An 11,082-nucleotide genomic window follows, 5' to 3' on the forward strand; every position below is an offset into this window, starting at 1 on the left:
CTTCTCCCCACCTGTTTCTTCTTCCTCCTTGCTCCAGTTGCTTGCTCTAGTTGCTTGCCGTGTCCCATGGCACCCGGGAAGAGGTTCTCGGCCGCGGAAAAGGGGAAGGCTCGCCAGGAAGGGCCTGTCTCTCCTCCGCCCAAATGCGGTCGTGGTCGTCCCTGCAAGCACCCCGCGACTCCTGCAGCGACTCCTCGTGGTCGCGGTGGTGGTCCTTCGCGTGGTGATGGCCACCCGGTTGGCGGGGGAAGACGCGTCGTCGCTGCGCGGCCTCCCCGGCCACGCTTTCACTCGGCAGAGGTGCTGCTAGAGTTTGTCGTGTGGTTGGTAGATCCGGCCGGCAACTGGCTCCAGCTCCCCCGCTTCTTTGTCGGCGAACTGCCGGCCGATGGCCCTGGTGGGCTCTGGCTGTAGGCAAACGGTTGCTGCAGCAGGGCTTCCTGGGTCGCGGTGGAGATCTCCGTCGCCGGGAACATAGCCCTGGCCCACGGCTGGTAGACGTTTTCTTGCGCGCGTGGCGTAGGTCGGCGGTGCACCCTGCACTTCAAGTTCGACGGCGACGCGATCCTCTATGTGAAGGTGTTCGGGGAAGATGACCGCCGTGCTGGTTGCTGCTCCGAAGATGACGACGACGAGGTGCTTGGCCTTGGCGGCGGTCGTGACGAGGGCGAAGGCAAACCCGCTCCTGGCGGCATCCGCAGCTCGCCGAGCTTCAGCGGCTCCTCCTCCAGTGACATCTCCTACAGCAGTGGTCGTGATCAGCCACCACGTCGTTGCGCCCGCTTTGGAGATGGTAGTGGGTCGTCCCGCCGCCGCGCCCCGGTGAAGCGCGACGCGGAGTCTGATTAAGCTCGGGAGGGCGGTGCGGATCCCTCCTCGCGAGCCATCGCGGGGCGCGCCGCTTTCATTTTGTTTTTCTCCTATTCCTTCATTGAGAGAGAGAGAAGTATGGACCCCCGTGGGGGGGGGGCATGCAAGACTATCATACCTAATTATTATGCTATTTTTACCGTTCCCGTGTTGTGTTATGGTGTTGCTGCTATGTGCTTGTGCGTAGGAACAACTTAGCTCGGGAGGTTCGCTGCAGTTTCCGCCTCACGAGGTACTTGCCTGAGGCCTCGCCGGGTGTCTTGAGGTCTGCAAAGATCAATCGGGAGAATAGCTTTCGAACCTTTGTCGCGAGGGTGACCAGCTTAGGTCCGACGTTTTGCGTCGTGATGCCCGTGGGGCATGGACTGTTAGGGGTGCTCCCACTGTAAACTTGAGTGAGGGAGCCTCACGAAATCACGCGAGAAAGGGCTCACGAGGGCGCCCGCGTAGACCCCTCGCGAGGCTTCCGAGAGAGAGAGAATGAGTCGGGTGAAAACCAAAGACAGAGAACAAGGGCAGGGCACGAAAAACAACACTAGAAGCAACTCCAATAAAGTTTCAAACAAGGGAGAACAAGCCAACCGCGGAAAGCAAATGAAAAGCCGTGTCCAGCACCTAGTCTAGTCTTCGACGTCTTCTCACCAGCGCGGAGCTAAGTGTTGCCACTGGGCGTGGGCTAGAGCCCCCGAGGCCCAAGGGCGGCACTCCGGAGCATGTACGACCCCAACTCATTATTACATGAGAGTGTCACGGGCAGCGAGCTTCATAGGCACAGGGCCTTTCTTGGGGCGGCGAGCTTCACAGGCACCGGGCCTTTCTTGGGGCGGCGAGCTTCACAGGCACCAGGCCTTCTTTATAGGCACTGGGCCCTTCTTCACAGGCATCGGGCCTTCTTTACAGGAACTGGGCCCTTCTTGGGGCGGCGAGCTTCACAGGCACTGGGCCTTCTTTATAGGCACTGGGCCCTTCTTCACACGCACCGGGCCTTCTTTACAAGCACTGGGCCCTTCTTCACAGGCACTGGGCCTTCTTTACAGGCACTTGGCCTTACTTTAAGGGTAGAACCTCCAGAGGTGCTGAATGTACCATGCGTTCGGAATGGGCACCCCTTCTTGGGTCTCCAAGCGCGCGGTGCCATGTCTGGAAACATGAACAACCTTGAATGGGCCCTCCCACATGGGCAAGAGCTTGTGCAGCTCTTACCTGGAGAGCACCCGCCTGAGCATGAGGTCACCTACCTCAAGAATCCACGGGCGGATGTTGCGGCAGTGGTACTGCCGCAGCGCCTGCTGGTATCTTGCTGCTCATAGCGCGGCCTCCTACCGGTGTTCCTCCCCCAGCACGAGGTGCATCCCCCGCATGGCGTCCTGCCGCGCTTCATCAAACGCTAGGACCCGCGCGGAGCGACGCCTGACCTCGTGAGGGAGGACCGCCTCTACTCCGTAGACGAGGAAGAACGGGGTCTCGCCAGTCGACTTGGTAGCGGTAGTGCTGATGGACCACAACACGGAATGGAGCTCATCGTACCAGCCCCTGACGCATGCCTCCAGCTTCTTCTTGAAGGTCATGGTTTTGAGGCCTTTTAGGACCTCTGCGCTGGCGCGTTCAGCCTGGCCATTCCTCCGGGGATGTGCCATCGAAGAATAGCATATTTGCATTCCAAGGTTAGCACAATATGTTCTGAAGAGATTGCTGGTGAACTGCGAACCGTTGTCGGTGATGATGCGATTAGGGACGCCGAATCGGCTCACGATGCCCTTGATGAGTTTGACTGCAGAACCAGCCGGGATGGTGCGGACGGCCTCCACCTCCGCCCATTTGGTGAACTTGTTGATGGCAACATAGAGGTAGCGGTAGCCCCCAGATGCCCGAGGGAACGGGCCCAAGATATCCAGCCCCCAGACCGCAAACGGCCACGAGAGTGGGATGGTCTGCAGGCCCTGAGCTGGCTGATGGATCTGCTTGGCGTGGAATTGATAGGCTTCTCAAGCCTTCACCAGCTCAATTGCTTCGTTGAGTGTTGTAGGCTAGTAAAACCTGCTACGGAACGCCTTGCCAACGAGGGTTCGTGATGACGAGTGGTGCCCACAATCTCCACCGTGAATGTCTGCCAGCAACTTCTTCCCCTGTTCCTTGGAGATGCAACACAGGGAAACATCGTTTGGACGCTTCCGGTAGAGCTCTCTGTCTTGGATGCAGTAGGCCGTGGCCTACCGGGCCACGTGTTCCGTGTCCTCTTCGTTCTCTAGTAAAGTCCCTTGCATCAGGTAATTCTTGAACTCCGCAGTCCAGCATCCCTCCCGAGGCTCCAGCGCCAGGAGCAAGCGTGCTCCCAAGGTCGGGCCACAGGTCGGGGCTCCTGAGGGAAGGGGTTGAGGGAGCTCTTCCCGAGGTTGCGCTATGCTTGATAGTGATGGTGCTGCCGAGGGCTTGAAGAGCCGTTCCTCGAAAATGCCAGGCTCCTAAGGCAACCGCCTGGACGCCTTCTTGCGATGTCATCAGCCTCTTGGTTGGTGCCGCGGGGCACATGCTGCAACTCCAGCCCCCAAAATTGCTTTTCCATCATGCGTACCTCTGCAAGATACGCCTTCATGTGCTCATCCTTTGGCTCATACACTTGGTTGGAGAAGTTGACAAGGAGCTGTGAGTCGCCCTGGATGACGAGGCGCTTCACCCCTAGTGCTGATGCAGCCTTTAAGTCCGCTATGAGGCCTTCGTATTCTGCTATGTTGTTGGAGACCTTCTCGCCGTGCTGGAAATAGAGTTGTACAGCGTAAGAAAGCTTGTCCTGAGTGGGGGATATAAGCACCGCGCCAGCCCCCGCACCATGTCGCAAGAATGCCCCATCGAAGTACATGACCCAGCCGTCCGGTGCCTCACTTCCTGGGGAGAGTGACCGATCCTCACCTGCTTCAAGCCCTAGCACTTCTGTCCATTCTGCCACAAAATCTGCAAGTGCGGCCCCCTTGATGACTCTGGTCGTGCTGAATTCCAACTGAAACGCTTGCAGTTCAATGTTCCACTCGGCGACCCTTCCAGCGGAATTGGGGCTCAGAGCACCCTTTCCAATGGGTAGGCCGAGACAACCTTGATGGGGTGACCTTGAAAGTAATGCCGTAACTTGCGCGAGGCCACCAATACTGCGAGCAAGAGCTGCTGAGGCATGGGGTGTCGTGCCCTTGCATCCTGCAAAACCGTGCTAACGAAATACACAAGATGCTCGACGGTGGGTGCACCGACGGAGCCCGCGCCCTCCGGAGAGTTGAGAGCCTCCTGAGACACCGAAGCCCCCAGCTCCTGGCTGCTTGGCGATGCCCCTTCAGCCCAGGAGGTGTCTTCCTGTTGAGGCGGGTCCCTATCTACCAAGTCTGTGATCTTCGCGAGGCTTTCTTGGTCTGGTGCTGTTGCAGTTCGGGCCGTGTTCATCCGCGATGAGGCGTTGGCCTGGCGCTCTTCCTGAACCGCCACCAGAGCTGCGCTGGCGGAGTAGGGCGTGGCGGCGAGGTAGAGCACTAGGGGCTCCTGAGGGCGTGGCTCCACCATCACCGGAGGGCTGGTCATGTACTTCTTGAGATCTTGAAACGCTTCATCGGCCTCTTGTGTGCATTCGAACGGGCCCTTCTTCTTCATTAGCTTAAAAAAGGGCAGGATGCGTTCCCCCAGCTTGGAGATGAAGCGCCCTAACGTAGTTACGTGTCCAGTGAGTTTCTACATTTCCCTGAGGGTTTGTGGCGGACTCATGTCTTCGATTGCCTTGACCTTCTCTGGGCTGGCCTCGATCCCCCTGTGGGACACGAGGAAGCCCAGAAGCTTGCCGGAGGGAATGCCGAACATGCACTTCTCCGGGTTGAGCCGCAGGTCCACTTCACGAAGGCTCGCGAAGGTTTCTTCCAGGTCCTGTATCAGGGTCTTCGCCTCCCGAGACTTCACCATAATGTCGTAGACCTAGGCCTCGCCGTCTCTCCCGAGCTGCCGGCCCAGGGTGATGTGCATCAGTCGCTATAAAGTTGTGCCCGCGTTGCGCAACCCGAACGGCATGCAGGTGTAGCAGTACACCCCGCACAGGGTCAGGAAGGCAGTCTTCTCCATGTCTTCTATCGCCATCTTGATTTGATGATAGACCGAAAAGGCATCCAGGAAGCACAGCAGGTCGCACTCAGCGGTGTAGTCGAGAATTTGGTCGATGCGGGGGAGTGGGAATGGATCTTGAGGGCAGGCCTTATTGAGGTTGGTGAAGTCGACGCACATGCGCTCCTTTCCTCCCTTCTTTGGCAAAATCACAGTGTTTGCCAGCCATTCGGGGTAGCGAACCTCGCGAATGACACCTGCAGCTTCCAGCTTGCGGGTTTCTTGGATGATGATGGCTTGCTTCTCGGTGGACTATCGCCTTGATTTCTACTTCACGGGGCATATATTAGGGCACACATTCAGGTGGTGCTCAATCACCTGTCTTGGGACCCCCGCTAGCTGTTTGGGTTCCCAGGCGAACACCTCCTTGTTCGCGCGCAGGAACTTCACCAGTGCCTCCTCCTGGTCGGGGTCGAGATTGGCACCTATGGTGAAGGTGGCGCCGGAGGACCCATTCTCATCAACTGGTACCTGTTTGGTTTCTGCCTTGTCTTGGGTGAACAACTGCTTCTTCTTGGTCGGCACATCCCACTTGGCATGGAGGGTGTCAGTGCTGGCGGGCTGCACTGCTGCCACCGTCTAGAGAGCGAGCTTGAGCGCCTACAGAGCGTCTTTGGTATCTCCAGCCACGGTGAGGACACCGCTGCTCCCGGGAATCTTCATGAGGTTGTAGGCCGGATGGGTCGCTGCCATGAATTGGGCCAAGGCGGGGTAGCCGAGGATGGCGTTGTACGGGAGGCCGATGTGAGCAATGTCGAAGTTGACCAGCTCCATGCAGAAGTTGTCGTGGGTGCCGAAGGTCACCGGAAGGCGGATATGCCCAGGGAGCCAGAGGAGCCGCCTCCGACGCTTGAGAAGGGCTTGCTGGGTTGGGGCCGTTCCAGAGGCACATGGAGGAGGCTGAAGGCCTCCACTGAGAACACGTTGAGGCCTGCACCACCGTCGATGAGGGTCCTGGTGACGGCCACCTGGCAGATGGTGGGCGTGCAAAGCATTGGGAGCGCACCCGAGCAGGCAGTCTTGACGGGGTGATCATCGGAGATGAAGGTCAGCTCGGCCTCGGGTGCCACCCAACCAGGAGGAGCTCCGTGCCGCGTGAGGGCGGCGCCGATCTGGCGTACGAACGGCTTGACGTGGCGGCCCGAGGGTGGCGCCTGCGAGCCACCCAGGAGAGTTGCGATGACCGAGGGCGCCGGCGCAGCATAGTGGGCGAGGAAGAGGTCGCATAGCATAGTGGGCGACGATGTCGTCCACCGCAACTTCTCGATGTCCCTCATCCTCTGATCCGTCGTTCATCTTGTCATCCCACTGGTTCAGCCGCCCCGTCCTCCACCTCCAAGGAGTTGCTTTGACGATCGCCTCGTCTATCACGGTTGCTCCATCCCCACAGTGCCGACTTAACCCGCTCCACCGGAACCGCAGCATCCTCACCGACTCCTAGGACAAAGCCAAGGCCTACTCGGTGCCACCAAGGAGGTTGTACACTCATCGCATCTCACCTTCTCCTTAACTTGATGTCCCAGCACCGACGGTGCTCCATCCCGCACCCCCATGGCACGGCTACCTCTAAGTCAGCGCCGTGGGAGACATCTCGACAGCGGCTCTCCCCCAGCGCGACGGACCTTCAGCGGCGGTGCCCATACCAGTCGGATCTGCTACTGCTGCTCTGGCTCTCGCTCGCGCTGCTGCTGCTGCTCCGGTGCTCGATCGCGCTGCTGCTGCTATTTCGTCCCTCACTTGCTCGCTCACGCTGGTGCTCTGCTCTCCCCCTCGCTCATGTAGTTGCTCTGCTCATGCTCTCGCTCGCACTGCTGATGTTGGTACACGACTTGCTGATCTAGCTCTAGTTCGTGTTGCTCCTCCAGGCGCTGCTGCTCCAGCTGCTATCTGCTACTATGTTACCCATCATCACCTACTGATTTAGATCACTGTTTCTCTACTACTAGTACTCGAGCGGCCTAAACTACACGTGAAGTGCCTCTCTGCTACCAGCCCGTTTGGTTTTGACAGTAACATTCAGATTCCACAGTAAATTTCAGTTTCGACAGTTAAGTCCAGAGTCAACAGTTTTTACCTCATCTGTTGTAGTCAGGTGTTTTTTGGTGATGTAAAATTTATATCTATCACTTTTTGGTAATGTATTTTACATCATCTTTTGGAGATGCTATTAGAATCCCACATGAGATTAATGATGTTTGTCTTGTACTGCTTCAGCCTCGATGTCTTACGGCTTGCCGCAGCTGCTCCAACGATGGAACCATCCATCACAACAGAGCAGTGCCCTAGACGCCGTCTACAAATTCCTTAGATCTTCCTCCACACCTCCGGCAGCCACCTCGGCCTCAACTTCTTCGGCGACCAACCCAATGATGTCGAGATCGAAACAACTACGGCAAAGAGGTTGTGCACTTGTCGCATCACTTATTACTCTACATTGATGTCCATCCATTAGGGCTATTTTGGTTCAAAGGAAAAACTGAAGGAAAAACATAGCAATAGGAAATTTTCCTATGGCACTCTACTATTCAATGCATTTTGTTGAAAGGAATGGAGCAAACCATCCCTTGGACCTACTTTTCAAAATCATATGCATCAAAACAAGACCAAGTGCATTACTGGTAGAATAGCATTCTAAATGTGCATGCTTTCATATGGTTTCACTTTAATTTGGCCATGTTTCTTTGCATTCCTCTGCTCTTCCAATTCCTGTGAACTAAACACCCAAGTTGACAGAAATCATGTGTTTACAAATGCTCTGTTTCCCACGTGCATTCCTATCCATTTTTGGTGTTTTTTCTATCCCTGCATTTTTAGAATCTTACAAGCCAAAGGATCCCTTACAGAATTACTTGAGTTACACGTAGGTGTCGAAGAAAACTTTGTGTGGTTTGTCCTGCTCCTGCCGCGACGTCATCCACCTCACCTGAGCTGCTCCATCGACAGAAGCATCCACCAAACCAGACATCATGACTCCTGACCGTCTTTTGCCGCCTCAAATGTCCTTCCCTACCACCGGCACCCACCGCAACGGCATCACCATCATCGACTCAGCAGATGAACCTAAGGAGTACACGGGTCCACAAGAGAGGTCGCACTCTTTTGTTTTTGTTTATATTATGCATTGCTTAATATTACCTACTACTTTATCATCTTGTTTACCTCTTAGACTCCAAGTCAGGTCCAAATTAATGTTCAAACTTGAGTTTTAAAATTAGTTGTGGGGCACATATCGAGGCAGCAATGAATAGTATCTTTGTGTATTATCTAGCACATATCGAGGTAGCAATGAATAGTATATCTGCCTATGTTGTTCATCTTGGGCGGGAAAGAAATAGTAAAGCAATCATCATCTGTCTTTCTATTGAATTAAAGCTATCATCAGCCTGTTATCATTATTTTTGGATCCATCCACTGGTTGTTATCATCACTCTAGATTTCTTCATGCTCTCCTTACATAATCTCACTATATATTTTTCGTATGCATGTCAGATATTTTGCACAATCATGCTGAACATGTAGAGAAAAAGAGAAGAGTTATGCACGGCAATACAATGTCATGCAGACATCGCTCCATGGTGGGTTCAATGGCAAACCCTCCCCCCTCCCCACATTGTAATCCAGAGGAAGATATCTGTTTTGAGGCGGATTCAGACACAGTTGACCACTCCTATTTACCCCCCCAAGGTGTTTGCTCTAATTTGGCATGATGATGTTAGTCATATCATGCATATGTTGCCCTGTAGTGCCTACTTTCGACATCATATATGCCATCTGCTTAGGTTACACATGTTCTGTAATGCCGCCTGTTTAGTTTCTATATCATGTATAGGAATTATGCAGTCTCATCTCTTTTAGCCAGCCATAATATATGTGAAATAATATGTAATTCCATCCTGTTTAACCAGGCATCATATATTCGAATGATATCTTGCCCATCCTTTTCTTCATTACGTTTCCATTTTTCAACAATGTTTGTACATTAAACTACTCTTCCTGTGAATCGGCCATTTGAGTGGGTGATGGAAACATCAGGAGTGAAAAGAAGGTCTTCAGAGTAGACAGTGGTACCCATCAAAGGATATCTCTTGCTGAGTCCTGATAGCTCCTCAGAGATGGATTCAGAGATAGATGACCAGTCCTTTTCCCCCACTGAGGTGTATCCTCTAACTTGGCATGGTTATACTGCTCATATCATACGTATGGTGTCTTGCATTGCATAGTTTAGACATCATATACACAATATTCAACCCCATGTTCTTAGTTCAGACATCATATATGCGAATGCCCTCTGCTTAGCATATAAATCACATATGTGAATTATATCATGCGATCCTGATTACTTAGATAACATGTATGTGAATTATGTCATGCGGACTATTTACTAAAGACATCATATAATTATCTCATGCCATCCTGTTTAGTTAGTCATCATATCTTTGAATTATGTCATGCTATGCTATCCAGTTTAGATAGACATCATATATGTGAAATTATGTCATGCTATCCTTTTTTGTTAAACAATATACATGTCAACTATTTCATTCCCTCTTTTTTCCAAACTATCTATTGTATCTGTCTCTCATACGATGTTTGTACATTAAACTATGTTTCCTGTTTATCATCCATTTTAATTGGAGCGAGTGATGGCAGTAACTAGCAGAGTAAAAAGATGGTATTAAAATAAAATAGTGCTAGGTCTTGGTGGACATAGCACCCCGGTTGTACATGCACGAGAACCAGCCCTACCACACATAACCCAGACTTCAGATTGTACCCCTAATGCGATGGACAAAGAACCAGCTTCACCCAATCTAACCCCAACCCCAGCAGATAGTAACCCAGTTCCTGTTGACACAACACTATCTCCAGCACAGAGCTCCCAACAAGAGCAGTTAGTAAGGAAGCTCCAGTGCCCAAAGCGCCATTACTACCACGGCAAACCCCAACTCCACCAGTTAGTACACCTATTCCTCTGGAGGAAGCACAACCAGCCATTCGTAGTTTAGCATCTATCGCGTTTGAAGTTGTTAAATCCTATGTGTGTATCTTCCCATCAAGGAAATATTATATTGAAGATGAAGGAAAACGCCAGTTGCAGGTGTTTGTCCATGAGTTATGTGTAAGTAATGTTATTCATGGCAATTACTTTGCTTTGTCCCATATATTCTACCTCCATGATGGTTATAATACAGCAAATTTTCTACAGAGAAGGACCGATATGGAAACTCAGGATGAGGTAATGTGCTAATACATCTGCTATCTTTAAGAATGCTTGGTGGCAGTATCGGCATTACCAAAAGAAAATGTACATCAGCGGCAAAGAAACTCATCAAATTCCCTTACGTTCTCCCGAGACACATTTACTGGACGATGACTGGGAACGCCTTGTTCTTTACTGGTCCCGAACCAAGAATGTGGTAAGGTCTATGAGCTCATTTTATTTGTAAGTACTATATGCCTGCGTCTTACTATACTCTATTCATGTAGAACAAGTGTTAAACCTGAAGAACAATTGTTCTCATTTGAGATTCCATTGCTATCGTGCATACTGCTTTGCTCTTCTATCACTGTATTTACTCATACAAAATTATTTTTAAATTGAAGGATCCAATCGAAACTCCAATGGCACAACAGGTATGTTCACGCATGTTTGTTTAACATGTTTGCTCTTATAAATAGCTCTATTGATTTCAATTTCAATTGTGTATACAGTTGACTTCTCATATCATGCACATTACTCGCATCACAATAGAGGCAATTGTGTTGTTATGCATGTAGACCCATGTGTCGGTGTAAAAAAGAAGGGGATCTCCTTTATACCCCTTTACTTGTGCATGGGCAGGTAGAACCGCGCCCGTGGCCAAACTTAGCAGGGCCAAGGAGGGAAGCCAAAGGCACAAGACAATCAAAGCAACGCCAAGACCAGAGACACAAAAAGCAAGAGGGCGAGGTAGGCTGCCCCGACAAGACCCTTGCCGGGACAGCCTCCGCAGCCCCGGCAAGAGCCTTGCCAAGGCAACTTGCCCAAACGCCAGCAGAGCGCGCCAGCCTTGAGCCCAAGGGTTCCAACGCCATCAACCACAT

Source organism: Triticum dicoccoides, chromosome 4B (assembly GCF_002162155.2).
Source record: "Triticum dicoccoides isolate Atlit2015 ecotype Zavitan chromosome 4B, WEW_v2.0, whole genome shotgun sequence".
NCBI lineage: Eukaryota > Viridiplantae > Streptophyta > Magnoliopsida > Poales > Poaceae > Triticum > Triticum dicoccoides.